The sequence below is a fragment of the Macaca mulatta genome, chromosome 5 (assembly GCF_049350105.2).
Source record: "Macaca mulatta isolate MMU2019108-1 chromosome 5, T2T-MMU8v2.0, whole genome shotgun sequence".
Lineage (NCBI taxonomy): Eukaryota > Metazoa > Chordata > Mammalia > Primates > Cercopithecidae > Macaca > Macaca mulatta.
In genome coordinates, this window is record NC_133410.1 from 127,330,934 (window position 1) to 127,349,363 (window position 18,430).

Sequence of the window (18,430 nt, forward strand, 5' to 3'; positions counted from 1 at the left end):
TATTCTTTGAGGAACGTTTCAAGTTTTCTGTTGTATTCGGGCATCCTGTTATTTATCAGCTTAGTTAGCATCTGTCTTCCCCCAAGTGGTACCAAAGCCGGTCCCTTGGCGACGGATCTTGCATGTGACACTCTTGCCCTCTAGTGCCTCACCAGCTTGGTAGCAGTTTGATGGCTAATATTAATAAGATGTTACATAACATGAGAGTACTGGGCCAGGACTGGTGTTGCTGCCACTTGTAAAGTCAAAAAGCCTGAGCCGATGGTAGCGAGTGGTACTGTTTCCGTTTCTTTTCCATCTATTGCAACTTTCTCAAGCATTTTCAGCTCTGAACTTTAATTCCAGGTAAGTGTATTTATTTATTTATACTGTGCATTAATGCTTCACTCATAAATGTAGGGGCTTTTAAGAGATTACAACTTTGTTTTCAAATAATCTAAAAATTTCAAGATTGAACAAGTGCCTCATTTTATTCTTGAAGAAGAAATATAGAGCATTTTGATTAAATTAAGTGAAACAAAGGACCATCTCATTCAGGGATGATTGTAAAGCTTCCCTTCCGTAAAATTACAGTACTAAAGAAATGACCTCTTGTAATTGTTTAAGATATTCACCAGCTTATAATGATTCTGAAGTAGATTTGTTTAACAGATCACATGTCTGTTGCCTTGACAGAATTTTATAAGGAACATCAGAGACTTAAAACTAAGCTACCTGCCTATCTACACAGTAATGATCCTCAAAAGGCTTTCTATTTGATGCAGTTTATAGACATTATTTAAAACTATACAATTAATAAAATTAAATGGAAATGGAAAGAATCACTCTAGGTATCAAATATACAGAAATTTTAAATATAAAGAAAATGATATATCTTCTATTTAATATATCCATTTTGTGGGGGCAAGTGAAAGCAGAGTGACATCTTTAAAGGGTTTACTCAGATCCTTTTTCAAATAGTTTTTCTAATAGCTGGATGCTGTTTAAACATCAGAGTTATTTAATGTTGAAAATGTATTAGTATCTATATTCTTTATAAATGTATTTAAATATAGCAACATATGTAATCTGGAAGAGTTTAGAAGAAAACACTTCTAGACAATGCAAACAGCTACATTCTTAATACATTTGTATTAAATTAAAATACAAATCAAATATTGAGATGGGTGCAACTGATCTGGGACACAGTCTTTTTTTTTTCTTTTTCCCTTAGAAAATATCATATTATCAACTACTGAGCAATGCTGTTCACCACCAGAGAGCAGAATGATATGGCAGAGAAACTCTAGAATATCCGATATTCAGCTGAAAGGAATTTTTTTTTCCTTTTTCTTCATCCATAGCCTTTTATCAATATTATATTTGAGATGGAGATTTCAAATATAAGTTTGAAAGAGGCTCCTTTTAAAAATAGTACTGAACATAAAAAGAGGCTTGCCTAAGATAAGCTCTTTTTTAAAAAATTTCTCTGGTTAACACAGTATCTTCCATTTCTAATTTTGTTATTGTTTTTCTTTATCATCTTGATGGTAAAACAGAAGATTTGTTTCTTTGTGTAAATAATGTTAATTATAAGCTTGTCACATGAGTTAATTTTCTTCATAGTCTTTAAAATGAAGGATCCTCACATTACTAAAATGTTTTAGATAAAATAAAACTTATCTCTTTCTGGAGATATTTATTATAGTTTAGTTTGGTGGAGTTATATATGCCTTCTCTTTTAATTAATTTTCTTGAGAAAAGCATTATTTCTGATCATTGCAGCAAATATTAGAGTAATTTTTGGTGTAACTGAAAAGTTTGTTAAAAAATATACAGTAGAAGAGATAAGCAGGCATTGGAGTTTCTTTTTCTAAGCCATGTGTTCTGCTAAAGAAGTTATTATAAGCTAAAATGTAACTATTTGTCTACCTGTCGTTTCAAAATTTTAAAACTGTAAAGAAATTACAGTCTTTTTCTTTTAATCTTGGGACTCTGATTATACGACTTCCTTGAAACCTGGTTGAGTTTCAGCTGCTTTTTGGTGATTAGAGTCAATTTCTAAACTTAAACGTGCATTTATTAAGATGCAAAATAATTTTTTAAAACTACATATAAATACTTTGCGATTTATATACACTATAAAACCAGGGAAATTAAATTAAGGTTAAAAACACTATTCTCAACTAAATGAATGCCTTGAATTTCTAATTGCTTCACAGTTCAGACAGTAAGGGAAAACAGTGGAAGTTTACTTTCCCTGTGCTATGTCTATTATAAATGAGCATTCATACTGAAATGCATGAACTCTGAACACCTGTCCAGATTAGGGAATGCTGCCAGGCCACAAAAGTAACGACCTATATTATAAAGATAATTAGTCTGAACAATGCTCAGAACTATTTTATGACTGAAGTTTCTCTTAGAATAGTAAAGGGTGATTTTAATATTTCTTTGTTTGTCTGTTTGTTTATAGTAAAAAACTATACTCTTAGATACCTGGATATCACAATGAGTGATTTATTCTTTCATGTTACTCTGAACATTTTCATGGATTTCATGTAAGTTATAGAACAAGAAAAAAAGTAGTCAGGACCTACTACAATTAATTAATGTCTGTAATAAATTATTTCCCAAAATCTTCTACAAATTACTGAGGGCTATAATTCTGGATTATCTGTTGCCAAATAAGAGCTTAAAAATAAATTATTGCAGTCCTATCCTAAAACTTTTAAGCATCTCAATGGTGAGTATCCATTGTACATACATTTCATTGCTGAATGTTTTTGTTTCATTCAAGTATTTGAAAATAACACGAAAGTAGACCTAAATTCTAGGCCTGGCTCTGCCAAGAGAGGAGTGGCCTTGAACAGCTCCCTTGCTGGCTCTGGGGCTTGATTTCTTCACCTGAAAAACGAGGATTCCAGAGACCCTTTTTTATCCTGTTTGTTCAACATTTAAGAAATCACTCTGGAGGACAGAACGAAGACAGATAAGAAAACATCAGTAAATAATACAAAGTTTAACTTGATGATAAGTACTACTGTCTAGATTTTTGGTAGTAGGGATGTTACAGTTTATGCTCGTAGAATGGTTACCTTGTACCAGGCCCTGTTCTACTTTACATATTCATTTTTAGCTTATATAACCTTCACAAAGATTATTTAAGGTAAATATTATTCCTACTTCACAAATGAGGAAATTGAGGCACTGAGAGGTTACCTACCTGCCTAAGATCACATCCTTGGAAAGTGGTGAAGCTGGTATTCAGTTTGAGTCTGGCTCCAGCACACATTCCTTTAACCATTATACTACATTGTCTCTCTGTAGGTTTCAAATATTTGTTCTTGATATGCCTCTTGATGTAATAGAGGCAATCCATATACCACTCCAACAATCTCCACCACTTCCCTTACATACGAAATATTCATTCATTCACCCAGGAGGTATTTACTAAGCATCTACTTTTGTGCCAGGCATAAAGCAGTCCACAGGACAATTAAACGTGGTGCCTTGCCTAGTTAAGTATATATGGTCTAGTTCAGGTGATTTCTTTGTCTTCTTTTGCTACCCCTGTTAGGTTGAGTCTCACTTGTTCCAAAAAGTGCCCAAGGTAACAGAAGAATAATTTACCTGACTCCTTTATTGATGTGTCCATAGAATAGAAAGTAATAGAACCTTCAACCTCCTCAAGACTCCCTATATCGTATTTTTCATTATTTGTCTCTACTCTGTTTGCATCATCTTCTCTCTGCAGATTGGCCGTCTTTCCTTCTCTGGTTCATGTAACCTGCCCTAAAACATAGCCAACACTGATCTGTAACTTTACATCTTATGGTCCAGGCAACCAATGAGAGGCCAGGTTAACACTCTCTTGTTCCCATGAGTCTAATGAAGGACAAATAAAAGGTTTGGATTAGATCCTAAAAGCTGCATTGTCAGCACTCATATATGTCATATGTGAGCATGTGTGACAGAATATGTCGGCATGTTTTGATACATGCATTCCGGTCCAATCTTAGAGGGTAAAGGCAGACATTTTCCCCCTTCAGTCATGTAGGGCAGAATAAACAGCAAACAGCAGTGGGGTGGTTTTCTTCTCTTGCATCACTGGATGGCATAACACTGAGGGAGGTGAATAAAATATAGTCTTCCCTTCATAATTTCTAATACAAAGACGGAGGGAGAATGACAATAGAAAGTCATTTTCCATTTAATGTACCAAACAAAGCTAATGCCCTCAAGTGCAGCTTTTCTCCCATCCATCTTTTAAAAATTACAGTTCTAGAGACAGAGTGTATTCTTGGTCATACTCCATGTAAATCAGCTTCTTACTTGCCTACCACAGCAGGGTTTAATTAACATGACACAATTTCACACATTCCCGAAGAAAAGCTTGCTCTTGTCAATTTTCAATATTATTACTAAATTACTTTTAGCAAATCCATGTATTTGAGGCCTCCCACTGCATTTTTCGACATTATAAAATATAGTTTTATAATTCATTCCTTTTTCAGAAAAGGGAATATTGTTCAAGATCTTTTAAATATCTTTCATTTATGTTAGAACCTGAAGCTCTTTAGTTATTAATACTCATTTTCCAGATGGTAATCTTTTTTCACTTTTCTTGTACTGCCAACTTTAACATGATTCTATTTCATTTAGAAATTGATTTTTACTTTGGGATGATGGTGGGTGTTAGTGGAAGAGAAAAGATAGGTTACATTGACAAGCAGGCACTTCTCCTTGCAGATATTGCAATACTTTGCAAAATGTATGTTTGTATATATTGAGTTCTTTCACTATGTTATGGAATTGTCTGTGATTCCAAAAACTAATTGCTTCCTCTGCCTTTTGTTAATGGCAAATAATTAATGGCTAATATTTGCTTGGTGGAGTCTTTTTAAAAACAGATGCATTGCACAGCAACTGTATTCACGCTGAATTCTGAAAAATCTCAGAATGGAAAAAATAAGTAGTTGAGTAAATTTCGGTGAAAAGCACATCCTGGATATGCCTGATTTATGGCTCTGATCAAGGTGGTCACTGCTATTCGCAATGTTTATATTATCGCCTTGACTGTTTGAGGCCGGTGTGACTGATGAAGGTAGCCGTTCATGCAAGATGGTTTGACTTAAATATTGCCCTAGTTTGTGAGTGCCAGCTGCTATTTGTAAAATTTAGTAGAGGCCTTTTTCACTCATTCAACAAATATTCAATAGGCTGTTCTCACTTCAAGCACTCTATTAGACATTAAAAATATAGAAGTGAACAGGACGAGTACTTACAGATGCTTCCAAGCTACGGAGAAAAATTGCGTAACTAATTATAACAGAAAATCACGTAACTAATTATAACTTTGGAACACACGACAGAGGTAAAGTAGAGAGTGATGTGAGAATGTGTGACAGGGAGGCCTGACGGATCAGGAGGATCAGGGAAGACTTTTGTGAGGCAGGGATATTTATACTTAGAACCATAGGATTTGGAAGATGAAACCAGATGGGGAAGTGGAGAAAAAACTTTCAGACAAAGGTAACAGCATGTAGAAAGACCCTGAGACAGAAAAGAGATTATCTCTTTTGGGAACTGAAAGAGGACCCACTTGCCTGGAACTTAGAAGGGAGAGCATCATGTAACCAGGCCTGAGAGATCAAAGTGGGAAGCATGCCACACAGGGTCTTGTGGGACATGTACAAGAATATGAATTTTAACCAGCAAGTGAAATAAGCGGCCATTGATAGGATCTCAGCTGGAAAGAAGCAACAGAGATCCACTTTGATGCTGCATTGAGAAAATGGTAGAAGGAGCCAAGAACATCTGTGGTGAGATTAGTTGCTGCAAGTAAAAGAAGGTGTTAAGGATGCACGTAGGTGATTGTGGGACCATGAGGATGGTTTTAGCAGAAAGATCATACATTCAGTTTTAGATAGGTTAAGTTTGCTTGTGACATGATTCTAGTGGAGCCAAATAGTGGCTGGAATATAATAAGAAAGGGCACAGTCGATGTGAGTTGTTGTTGCTATTATATCAAGTTGATAGTTCAATATAAAATCCTAGAGCTTAGAGGAAGGAGGTCTGAGTTACGAATGAACATTCGGAATTTACTAGAGTATAGATGGTAATGAAAACCAAGAAGTATATGAGCTCATCTAAGGAAAGGGGGAGGGGTGAAAAGAAGCCCAAGGACATGGTGCTGGTTATGCCTCTGATTGAGCCTTTCTTTGTTCTAAGATCCATCTGACTTTAGACCTCTGCACTAAGGGTGGGCTTATATGCTTCCCACAACTCTGCTTAAGCTAAAATGCTCATAGCTGTCCCTTTATGAATGCTTAGTGTATGAAATGTCATTGGTCATCTTCAGGATATTTCCCTCATTTCCTGTGATATTTCTACTATCATCATCATAGCAGATAAATTTCGTTTTTTCGTTGTATGTGCCAAACACTATTATAAGAGTTCGATTTTGTTGTTGCTGTTTTTGAGACAGGATTTTACTCTGTCGCCCAGGCTGGAGTGCAGTGGTATGATAATGGCTCACTGTAGCCTCCACCTCCCAAGCTCAAGCGATCCAACCACTTCAGCCTCCCAAGTAGCTGGGACCACCTGCCACCATATCCAACATATATATGTCCGAAAACATATATATATATAAATATATATATTTATATATAATATTATATTTTTTGTAGAGATGAGGTTTTGCTGTGTTGCCCAGGCTGGTCTCCACCCCTGAGCTCAAGTGACCTGCCCACCTCAGCCTCCCCTTGTGCTGGGATTATAGGGGTGAGCGACTGCACCCAGCCTCTAAGAGCTTTAACCCTCATTAAAATCCCGTTAGGAGATATCACAGTAGCCCATTTGCTTAGAAGGAAACTGCAGCATCTAAAGATAATAGCTGCCCAAGATGCATTTCCTACTTGTTCCTAGCATGGAAGGATTGCATTGCAGTTATCTTCCCAGGTGTATGGTATCTTTGATGCAGGCTGTTGGAGTTCATATTTCAGTTCTACCTCTACTAGCTATGACATCATGGGCAGGTTACTTCGCTTCTAAAGGGTCCAACACAATTTCAGTACCTATGTAAGTGTTTATTAATATTAGCTGCATTACTATTGTTATTCTGTATATTCCCATCTCATACTATTTCCTTCAGGGTGCCTTATAGGAAATCTTGATGATGTAGTGACATTTATAACTTATCCAACCTTGTAACTTTCTTGAACCTAACTATTTCAGAATGCCTGTCTATGTGATTTGTTGATTTTTAAAAAATTTAGAATAGTTTCTTGATCACTCAGCATAGTCCTCATCATAGGTTGAATATGGAGCAGAATTCAATCACAACTGTCAGTTCTGTACTGCTGATCAAGACAGTTGTGTCCATGGGAACTCTCTCACATGCAGGCTAGTATGCTTGTTCTGTACTTATTCAGAGTACCCTACTGACTATGCAGAAGTCTTCAATTTTCTATGGATTTTTTGATAGCATTTCAAGAATATATTCATCACTATACTGAAATGTTTACATGTTGATCTTGTTGGCTTTTAAAAGTATTTTAATCTCATTTCTTTTTAAAAAATTTGAAGAGTTACTGGGAAAAAAAATGAGCCCTATGCCCTTGGAAATTTCAGTCTAACCAGGAAGACAGACATTAGACAAATAATACTGTTAATATTTCATAAGAGTTATGATAAAGTCTCCAAAGGGAGCCTGGTCTAAATGGGAAGAATAGAGTTGGTCAGCAGAGGCTTTCCTGAGGAATTGGGTTTTTGTAGCACATTCAGATGTGCCTGTAACCTATCAATTCCAAAGATTTTCTTGACTTTTTTTATTTGTCTACATCCAACTATTTTATATAACATTGTGATTTTGTTATCTAATCATGTATAACTTAGTCCATCTATCTATGTGAATCTGAAGTGTGCATCACTGAGTCAAGCCAATTTCCCCTCTTAGTTTTATGTTTCTATTATACTGGCATCTTTATCTTCTAGTCCCCAAGCCTGCTACCACCCCCCAACCATAATTTAACGGTAAGCATGTTCTTTTCTTCTTTCTTCCCAAATATTCCTCATTTCCACTCTCTCTCAAAACCACCTTAGTCTGGACCTATACCACCTCACACATGGATTACAGCAGCAGCCTCTTAGCTGAGACTGTCTTGACTCTGCCTACTTCTTCATTCTGCACAGCGTGGCATGTTCTCTCTCTGTTCATATTACTGCTGTTCATCATTCTGGGTGTCACTACTACACTAATCATCTGTAAACACTATCTTTATCAAATCCGTCTGTTCAAATGCACCCAATGCTCTTTATTTTCAAGTTCATACCCTTGTACTTCACAATCACTTCCAAGGACTTTCATTAATCTGCAGCACTCTTTTAATCAAATATTTTTTCCATTTTCAACCCAAAACATAGTATCCTATATTTTAGTTAATTTCACTCTGAGCTAAGTGCATTGTAACCATTTCATTTCTTCAACCTTGCCAGGGAGTTTTGCCTGGCATGTTGTCCCCATCCTCATATCCAAACCCAGTGCATCATGACATGTCACTTTCAAGCACCATGTATCTTAGAAACTGCCACTGACTTTACTAAGCTTCACTAATCTCTGTGTGTGTGTGTCTGTCTCTCTCTCTCTTCTGAAACCTGTAACAGATAGTCTATACTGCATAAATCACTATTTATTATGTACAACATACTGTTGGCTGCTGTTTCACAAGTCTCATTTCCCTTAATAGAGTCCGTTCTCTAGGGGAAAGAATTATTCCTAATATCCTAATATACTTCTGTGGTGTCCACAGTACTTACTACAGCACTAATTCCAAAGTAGGTTATCACTAATTGTATAATGATAATTATTTTTGGTGGTTGAAGGTTTTATCTACCATAGATATTATGATATTAAATTTATCCCATGTTGGGATGCTATGATTATATTAACTTAACATTGAATGTGATAGTTATCTGTAACTTCAACAGATAAGTTAAAGCATTAGAATAAAGTAAAAGTGTCAAATTAACCCACAGGAGTAAGATGCCATTGGATTCCATTACTTCCGCAAAAAGTCATTGCTCCTGGCACAAGTGGTGCAATGATAGACAAAAGAAAGGTATTATCTCAACCCTCTTCGAGCTTCCAGGCATACAGAGAGGCTGACTTTAAACAAAATTTTAATTATGGCAACAAGTACAAAGGAGATGTTCTTTTCACAAAGACCATGTATACCCACTGGTCTTATCAAGTTTGGAAAGTCAGAGAAGGCACCACAGGGCAATTGTGGCGAGGAGCTTAATTTTCCATATTCATCCATCTGCATGATGCCTCAAAAATGAAGGGCTCAGGTGAAGTCTGTACCTTTGCCTCTGCCTACTGCTATGGTGCCACCTTCCACAGGAGGAGTGACAGCAACGGTTCAGTCCATCCTGAAGTTTTCAGAGTTAGCAGAAACATGGAAGAGAATGGGAAGTTGCTGTCCTTGGATGAGTTTGTAGTATGAATAGAAAGCTCTAAGAATCTGCACCAGAGACTGAAGTTGGCATGGCAAAGTGAGATGTGCAATTGAAAAAGGTTTGCAGAAAACAGGAGAATTTTAATGTATGCATTTAAATATGTTAGACCAATTCCTCAGGGACATGCATTGGAATTTTCTTTAGCTTCAGAAGGAAACTTGAAGAGTATAATGGAAAAGAAATGTCCTTCAGCATTTTATAATGGCTAACAGAGAAGGTAACTTTGATAGATTCCTAATACCTGTCCTAAACAGTGAGAGCATACACTCCTCACCACTCTGCCTCATCATAGGTAAGAATTGTATGTTACATGCCTTTCACTTTTGACAAAGGGAACAAATTATAAAACGCTACTATCTAAAATGGAAAATGTAGCAATACATTTTATATCTAGTCAAAAACACTTCACAGGTAAAATTGAAACACAGAAATGGGAAGATATGAGATTTCGTATTCTGCTGTTACACTCCAGAATATTATAGTCATAAGCATGTACATAACTTTAAAAGTGCAATTACTTATCAAAATGAAATAACATAATTACAATGAAAACTCTGTTGTCCAGGTAAATTTTTATTTGCTTAAATATCATCTGTACCTATACCAGAACCCTTCCCTACAATTCCCCCTCACCTATGATGATTAGCAGTTTACGACTACATTGTGAGAAATGAGACTGCACTGGCCTGCCAGATCAACTCTCTAAGATTGCTCTATGGTATTCTCCATGTTATTAATTCTTGTCCCAGAAAAATCTGTTATGTTATCCCCCTAATCAAGAAAAGTTGTGTGTCTCTAACAGAATACCACAGACTGGGTAATTTATAAACATTAACAATTTATATGGCTCACAGTTCTGGAGATTTGGAAGTCTGAGAGCATGGTGCTGGCATCTGGTGAGGGTCTTCTTACTGTGTCATCTCATGGTAGAAGATTGAAGGGCAGACAGCATGCACAAAGGGGCAAGAGAGCAAGAGCCAGCCAAACTTGCTTTTATGACACCCTTGAGATAAGTAACCCGCTCCCAAGATAATGACATTTATCTATTCATTAGGGAGGACCCCTCATGACCTACTCACCTCTTCTGAGGCCTCACCTCCCAACACTGTTGCATTGGGAATTAAATTTCCAGCACACAAACTTTTCAGGACACATACAAACCATAAGACCTTCCTACAGACTTTCACAACCTCTATACTCTCAAGTCTTATCATAATCTGGGTTACCCATACATAGTCAAATTTATTTTTTAAGTATTTCTCACTCTTTCCTCCCACTCGTTATTCATGATCCTTACCCAATTTTGTGCTCATTCCTGCCTCTGTAACATTCCCTCTATCTCAAATGTCTGTTCAAATTACTCTCATCCTTCAAGGCTCTACCCAAATCCTAATCCACAGTACAGCCTCCCTACCCCCTGGAGCATTCCACAGACTCCCCCACTTGCCATGGACTCTTTCTTCTCTCATCCTGTTATAGTCATTGTCTGTAACCCACAACCCTCACATTATTATCATTCTTGTCACTATCTCTGCTTTATAATTTAGAATGTTTTAAATAAATTCAGTCTGCTGAATATTTATATTTTAAATAGCAGGAGAGCTACCCCATAAATATTCGAATGCATGACATATATACCCTAAATATTTTAAGGAATGAACTCCAATATATAATTTAAAAGATAACACATTTATCTTGTAAATATAATATCCTATAAATATCCTACAATTCTAGTCTAGAACATTATGTTATTCATAAAGATAAACATATTGTTCAAAATATTGTTCATTGTTTATGTCATAGAATTTTGCAACTAGAATGTTAATTGGTGATCATTTATTCTAACTTCATCATTTTACTTGGTACAGGGGCCCAAATGACACAATGAATAAGAAGCAGATGTGCAGTAGACTCTAATCTTATGACAAACACTAAATACAGCATTTTTCACCTTTGCTTATTGTTGTACCAGCTAGCTTTTAGCCTGCCTTATGTAGAGTCACAAGACCTATCTTAATTTTTTTTATACTCCATTATAATTTCTTGTAAAGTTCCAGGACCATAAAACTCTAATAAGCTTTTGCTCTAAGAAACACCCAGGAATTCCACAGGGGGAAGGCAAGATGGTCAACTAGATGCAGCAAAGAAGTGCTACTCCCACAGAGAAAAACCAAGGGTTTGAGTAAACCAACATAATTTGGACAGATCTCAAGAGAGAAAATGTTTAGATGGAGATGCAATGCAGATGCTGAGGCTGAGAAGGGAGAAGGCAGGCACAGGGTACTGGAATGCGTGGGCTAGTCCCTGGCCCTGAACAACCCCTGGGGAATAGGTTCATGATGGGACTGAGGGACTGCCCACCCTCACCATGGGCCTATGGGATGCTGGCTTAGAGGGCCTCGCAACCTCATGGACATTTGATCTGACAAGGGGATCTGATTGCAGAGTAGAGAAAGACAGCTTCATCCAGCATGAAACAGGGGACTTTGTACATGGTGCAGCTCTGGCAGAACATGGTAATAGGCATCCATAACCCAGGTCTCCCCATTTCCCTCCAGAAACCTCTAGCCGCAGCTGACCACTGGGCCAGAAGAAAGTAGAGCTGACTTCCCTGTGGAATTGGGTCATGTTTGTTCTGCAGGCCTTCCAGCCTGCCAGCCCCTCTCAGGGCCACACCCTAGCAACCCTGCAGGAACATATGCACAGTACAGCCTCTGTTGCCCAGCCCGGGTACCTTGCTCCACCCAATTATATATTCCTGGTGGCTTGGGAGCACTTTGGATTCCTCAGAGCAGCCAGAATCCAATTCCAAGTGCCTGAGGGATGGAGCCCCAAGCCGATTAAAGTGCCTGAGGGCTGCAGCAGCCAGCTCAGTAATGCCAAGCCAAGTTCTGTGGCTGGCACTCAAGTGGGAGAGGAGCTCACACTCTCAAACCACTGAGAGGGGTGAGACGCCCATTCATGGGCTGGAGTGGGAGGGGCCATGCCTCCTCCCCAGGACTGGCCGGGAAAGGTTGTCTCCCATCTACCTGCTGCAACTTCTGGCCAGGGAGTCCTGCAGCCCAGACCACCTAACAAAAGAAATGCAGACACAATGTCAGTGATCAGAGGGGCTCCCCCAAGTTCCAAGAGTTGACATGGTGAGGAAGTCACGTCTCTCCCTGCCCACTGCAGAGCACGGCTGCAAATATGAGAAATACAGAGGAGCCATGCAGCTAGACAAGAGGCTATCTACTGCCTATTACTCTTCAGCATCATCTACTGGATCCCAGCCCAAACTACAATGCCAAAAATATTTTGCTGCTATACACTCCTGTGAAACAAGAGCAAGAATTCAGCCACAAATAAAGGCCCTGTAGAGAGGCTTGGGCATGTGAAAACATCCAGAAACAAATCCAACTGAAATACTCAAATTACATCATTGTTAAAGAAACACTGGACTTGTTAGATGCAAAAGAATCATGGTAAGAACTCTGGCAATTTGAAAAGTCAGAGTGTCTCCTTTACTCCAAATGAATCCACCAGCTCCCCAGCAGTGGTTCTCAACCAGTCTGAAATGACTGAAATGACAGACATAGAATTTAGAATCTGGATGGCAAGAAGGGTTGAGATTCAGAAGAAAACTGAAACCCAATTCAAGGAATTTATTTATACTATCCAAGAGATGAAATATGAAATATCCATTTTAAGAAAGAATTAAACTGAATTAGTAGACCTGAAAAATTCAGTATAAGAATTTCATAATACAATTAGAAGTATTAACAGCAGATTAGACCAAACTGAGAAAAGAACTTCAGAACTTGAAGACTGGATCTTTGGGCCAACTCAGTCAGACAAAACTAAAGAAAAATAGTTGTTAAAAATGAACAAAACCTCTGAGAAATATGAGTTATGTAAAGACACCAAATTTTTGATTCATTGGCATCCTTGAGAGAGAAGGAGACAGAATAAGCAAGTAGGAAAATATATTTGAGTATATAGTCCGTGAATCTATTTCCCTAATCACACTAGAGAGGTTGAGTTGCAAATTCAAGAAATACAGAGAACCTAGGCTGCATACTACGTGATATGACCATCCTTAAGGCACACAGTCATCAGATTCACCAAGGTCAATGCAAAAGAAAAAATCTTAAAGGCAGCTAGAGAGAAGAATGGTCAAGTCATGTACAGAGGGGACCCCATTAGGCTAGCAGCAGACATTTCAGCAGAAACATTACAGCCAGACAAGATTGGGAGCCTATTTTTAGCATTTTAAAAAACAAAAATTCCAACCAAGAACTTCATATGGCACCAAACTAAGCTTCTTAGGAGAAAGAGATAGAAAATCCTTCTCAGACAAGCAGATGCTGAATGAATTCATTTCAACTAGACCAGCCTTACAAGAGGTTCTTAAGGGAGTGCTGAACATGGAATTGAAAAGAAACACCTGCTACCACAAAAACACACTTAAGTGCATAGCCTGCAGGCACTATAATCCACCTAGACAATCAAGTCTTCATAACAACCAGCTAACAACATGATGACAGGACCAAAATCTCACAGATCAATACTAATCCTGAATGTAAATGAGCTAAATGCCACACTTAAAAGACACAGAGTGGCAAGGTAGATAAAAGGACAAGACCCAACCATCTGCTGTCTTCATGTGACCAATTTCACATGTAATGGTACCCACAGGCGCAAAGTAAAAGGATGGAGAAAGATCTACTGTACAAATGGAAAATACACAAAGATCAGGAGTGACTATTCTTATATTAGATAAAACAAACTTCAAACCAATAACAATTTAAAAAGACAAAGAAGGGCAATACATAACGATAAAGAGTATAATCCAACAACAAGACTTAACTATCCTAAATACATATACACCAAACATTGGAGCACCTAGACTCACAAAACGAGTTCTTCTTCACTCACAGCAAAACTTAGACAACTACACAATAATAATGAGAGACGTCAACACCGCACTCACAATATTAGACAGATATTCAAGGCAGAAAACTAATAAACTCTGGACTTAAACTTGTCACCTGACCAACTAGATCTAATAGATATCTACAGAACCACTCCACCCAACAACCACAAAATATACATCTTTCTCATCTGCACATAAAACATATTCTAAGATTGACCACGTGTTTGTTCATGAAGCAAGTCTCAATAAATTTTAAAAAACTGAAATCATACCAACAACATTCACCAACCTCAGTGCAATTTAAAAAATCAATTCAAGAAGATCTCTCAAAACTACACAATTATATGGAAATTAAGCAACTTGCTCCTGAATAACTCCTTGGTGAACATCAAAATTAAGGCGGAAATCAAAAAATTCTTTGAAATTAATGAAGATAGGGACACAACTTACCAATATCTTTGGGATGCAGCTAAGTTAGTGTGAAGAAGAAAGATTATAGCAGTAAATGTCTTCATCAATAAGTTAGAAAGATCTCAAATTAACAATCTACCTTTGTACCTAAAGGAACTAAAATAAAGGAACAAACATACCCCCACAGCTGGCAGAAAAAAATAAATAACATTAAAGAAGAATTAAATGAAACTGAGATGCCAAAATCCATATAAAAGACCAATGAAACCAAGATTTGGTTCTTAGAAAAAAATAAACAAGACTGATAGTCCATCAGCTAGAATAACAAAGAAAAATAAAGAGAATATCCAAAAAAGAACAATCAAAAATGACAAAGATAACATTACAACTAATCCCACAGAAATAGAAACATCCTTAAAGATACTATGAATATCTCTACTCACATGAATTTGAAAATCTAGAGGAAATGGATAAATTCCTGGAAACACAATCTCCCAAAACTGAATCATGAAGAGATTGAAACTCTGAAAAGACCAATATCAAGCTCTGAAATTGAATCAGTAAAAAAAAAAAAAAAAAAAAAAAAAAAAAAAAAAAAAACCTACCCACCAAAAAAAAGCACTGGACCAGATTGATTTACAGCCGAATTGTACCAGACATACTAAAATGAACTGGTACCAATCCTACTGAAATTATTCCCAAAAAAATTGAGGAGAAGGGGCTTCTTCCTCACTCATTCTGTGAAGCAAGCATCAGCCTGATACCAAAAGCTGGCAGAGACACAATGAAGAAAAAAACTCAGGCCAATATATCTGATGAACATAGATTCAGAAATTCTCAACAGAATACTAGCAAACCAAATCCAGCAGCATATCAAAAATTTAATAGGCCACAATCAGGTCCGCTTTATTTCTGGGATGCAAGGCTGTTTCAACATATGCAAATCAATAAATGTCATTTACCACATAAACAGAATTAAAAGCAAAACCATATGATAATCTCAATAGATGCAGAAAAGCTTTCAATAAAATCCAACATACCTTCATGATAAAAACCCTTAACAGTCTAGGCATTAAAAGAACATATCTCAAAATAATAAGAGACATCTATAACAAACTCACAGTCAGTGTCATACTGAACAGGCAAAAGTTGGAACCACTACTCTTGAGAACTGGAAGGAGATAAGGATGCCCACCCTTACCACTCCTATAGCACTGGAAGTCCTAGCCAGAGCAATCAGACAAGAGAAAGAAATAAAGCATCCAAATAGAAAAAGAAGTCAAACTATTTCTCTTTGCTGATTATATGATTTTATACCTAGAAAATGCTAAAGATTCTGCCAAAAGGTCCTTAGAACTGATAAATGACTTCAGGAAAGTTTCAGGATAAAAAAACAATATACAAAAATCAGTAGTGTCCCTATACATACATCAATAATGCCAAAGCTGAGAGTCCAATGAAGAATACAATCCCATGTACAATAACCACAAAGAAAATGAAATACCTAACAATACAGCTAGTCAAGGAGGTAAAAGATCTCTACAAGGAGAACTAAAAAATTCTGATTAAATAAATCAAAGACAATACAAATAAATGAAAATACATTTCATGCTCATGGATTAGAAGAATCAGTGTCATTAAAATGGACATGATTCTTAAAACAATTTACAGATTCAACACTACTCCTATCATATTACAAATGTTATTTTTAAATAAATAGAAAAAAAACTGTTCTAAAATTCACATGGAACCAAAAAAGAGCCCAACCAGCCAAAGCAATTCTAAGCAAAAAGAACAAAGCCAGAAGCATCACACTACCTGACTTCAAACTATACTACAAAGCTACAGTAACCCAAACAGTGTGGTACTGGTACAAAAGCAGACACATAGACCAATGGAACACAAGAGAAAACTCAGAAATAAAGCCACACACCTACAATCACCTGGTCTTTGGCGAGGCCAACAAAAGCAAGCAATAGGTAAAGCACTCACTATTCAGTAAATGGTGCTGGGATAAATGACTAGCCACATGCAGAAGAATGAAACCGGACCCTTACCTTGTACCATATACAAAAATTAACTCAAGGTAATTTGCCTAGTCTGTAATCCTAAGAAAATTAAGTAAGCAAATTAATTCAAATGCAGGACATCAAACTATAAAAATTTTAGAAGCAAATCTAAGAAATACTGTTCATTGTATCAGCCTTGGCAAAGAATTTTTGGCTAAGTCCCCAAAAGCAATTGCAACGAAAACAAAAGTTGACTAGTGGGACCTAATTAAACTAAAGAGCTTCTGAACAGCAGAAGAAACTATCAGCAGAGTAAACAGACAACCAACAGAATGGGAGAAAATATTCACAAAGTATGCATCCAACAAAGGTGTAATATCCAGAGTCTACAAGAAACTTAAACAGATCAATAAGAAAGAAACAAACAACCCCCTTTAAAAACAGGCAAAGGACATGAGCAGATGTTTCTTCAAAGAAGCAATCAGGCAAGAGAAAGAAATAAGGCATCTATATAGAAAAAGAAGTCAAATTATCTCTCTTCACTGATGATATGATTCTATACCTAGAAAATGCTAAATATCCTACCAAAATAGTCTCTTTATTAAAAGAAGACATACAAGTAGCCAACAAACATGAAAAAATGCTCATCACCACTAATCATCAGAGAAATGCAAATCAACACCACAGTGAGATATCATCTACACCAGTCAGAATGGCAATTAGTAAGAAGTTAAAAGATAACAGATGCTGGTGAGGCTGCATAGAAAAAGGAATGCTTATACACTGTTGGTGGGAATGTAAACAAATTCAGTCACTATGGAAAGAAGTTTGGAGATTTCTGAAAGAACTTGAAACAGAGCTATCACTTGGTCACGGATTCTGTTACTGGGTATATGCCCAAAGGAAAATAAATCATTCTACTAAAAAGATGCATACACTTGTAGGTTTATCACAGCACTATTCACAATAGTGAATAAGTGAATAAGGTAAAGAATCAAACTAGATGCCAATCAAGAGTGAATTTGATAAAGAAAATGTGGTACAAATATATCATAGAATACTATGTGGCCATAAAAAAGAATGAAGTCATGTCTTTTGTAGTAACATGGATACAACTGGAGGACATAATCCTAAACAAATTAACTCAGGAACAGACAACTAAATACCACATGTTCTCACTTATAAGTGGGAGCTAAGTACTGAGCACACATGGACATATACACAAGAAAAACAGACACTGTGAGACACTGTGGACTATTAGAGGGAGGAATAAGGAAGGAGGACATACATGGTGGAAAAACTACCTATCGGGTACTGTGCTTACTGCCTGGGTGATGAGATCCATACCCTAAATGTCAGCATCCCGCAGTATCCCCAGGTAGTAAACCTGCATGTGTACCCTCTAAAATAATGGTTGAATTTTTTTAAAAGGAAAAGAACTCCTTAGGTGCCCAGGTAAATCCAAGCATGGCTGTACATTATTTTGGTTTTGACTAGCCAGGAAATATGTGTTTGTTTCCCACTAGTTCAACTACCCGAGAAAAAATATTGTTCAGTTGACAGAGATATATACACAGTTTGCTTAAGCTTCATG

The 18,430-nt window shown here is 36.9% G+C and overlaps 1 protein-coding gene across 2 annotated transcripts in view; it reads left to right on the top strand.

Moving 5' to 3' along the window:
• The first annotated feature begins 214 nt into the window (after nt 1-214).
• The window catches only part of NDST3 (N-deacetylase and N-sulfotransferase 3), a 210,814-nt gene continuing 192,598 nt past the window's right edge, over nt 215-18,430 (top strand). Inside the window, 1 exon segment of one of the 2 annotated variants that reach the window (NM_001266899.1) lies at nt 215-345. The gene's annotated coding sequence lies outside the window, so the exon portion shown is untranslated. 2 annotated transcript variants of the gene reach the window in all.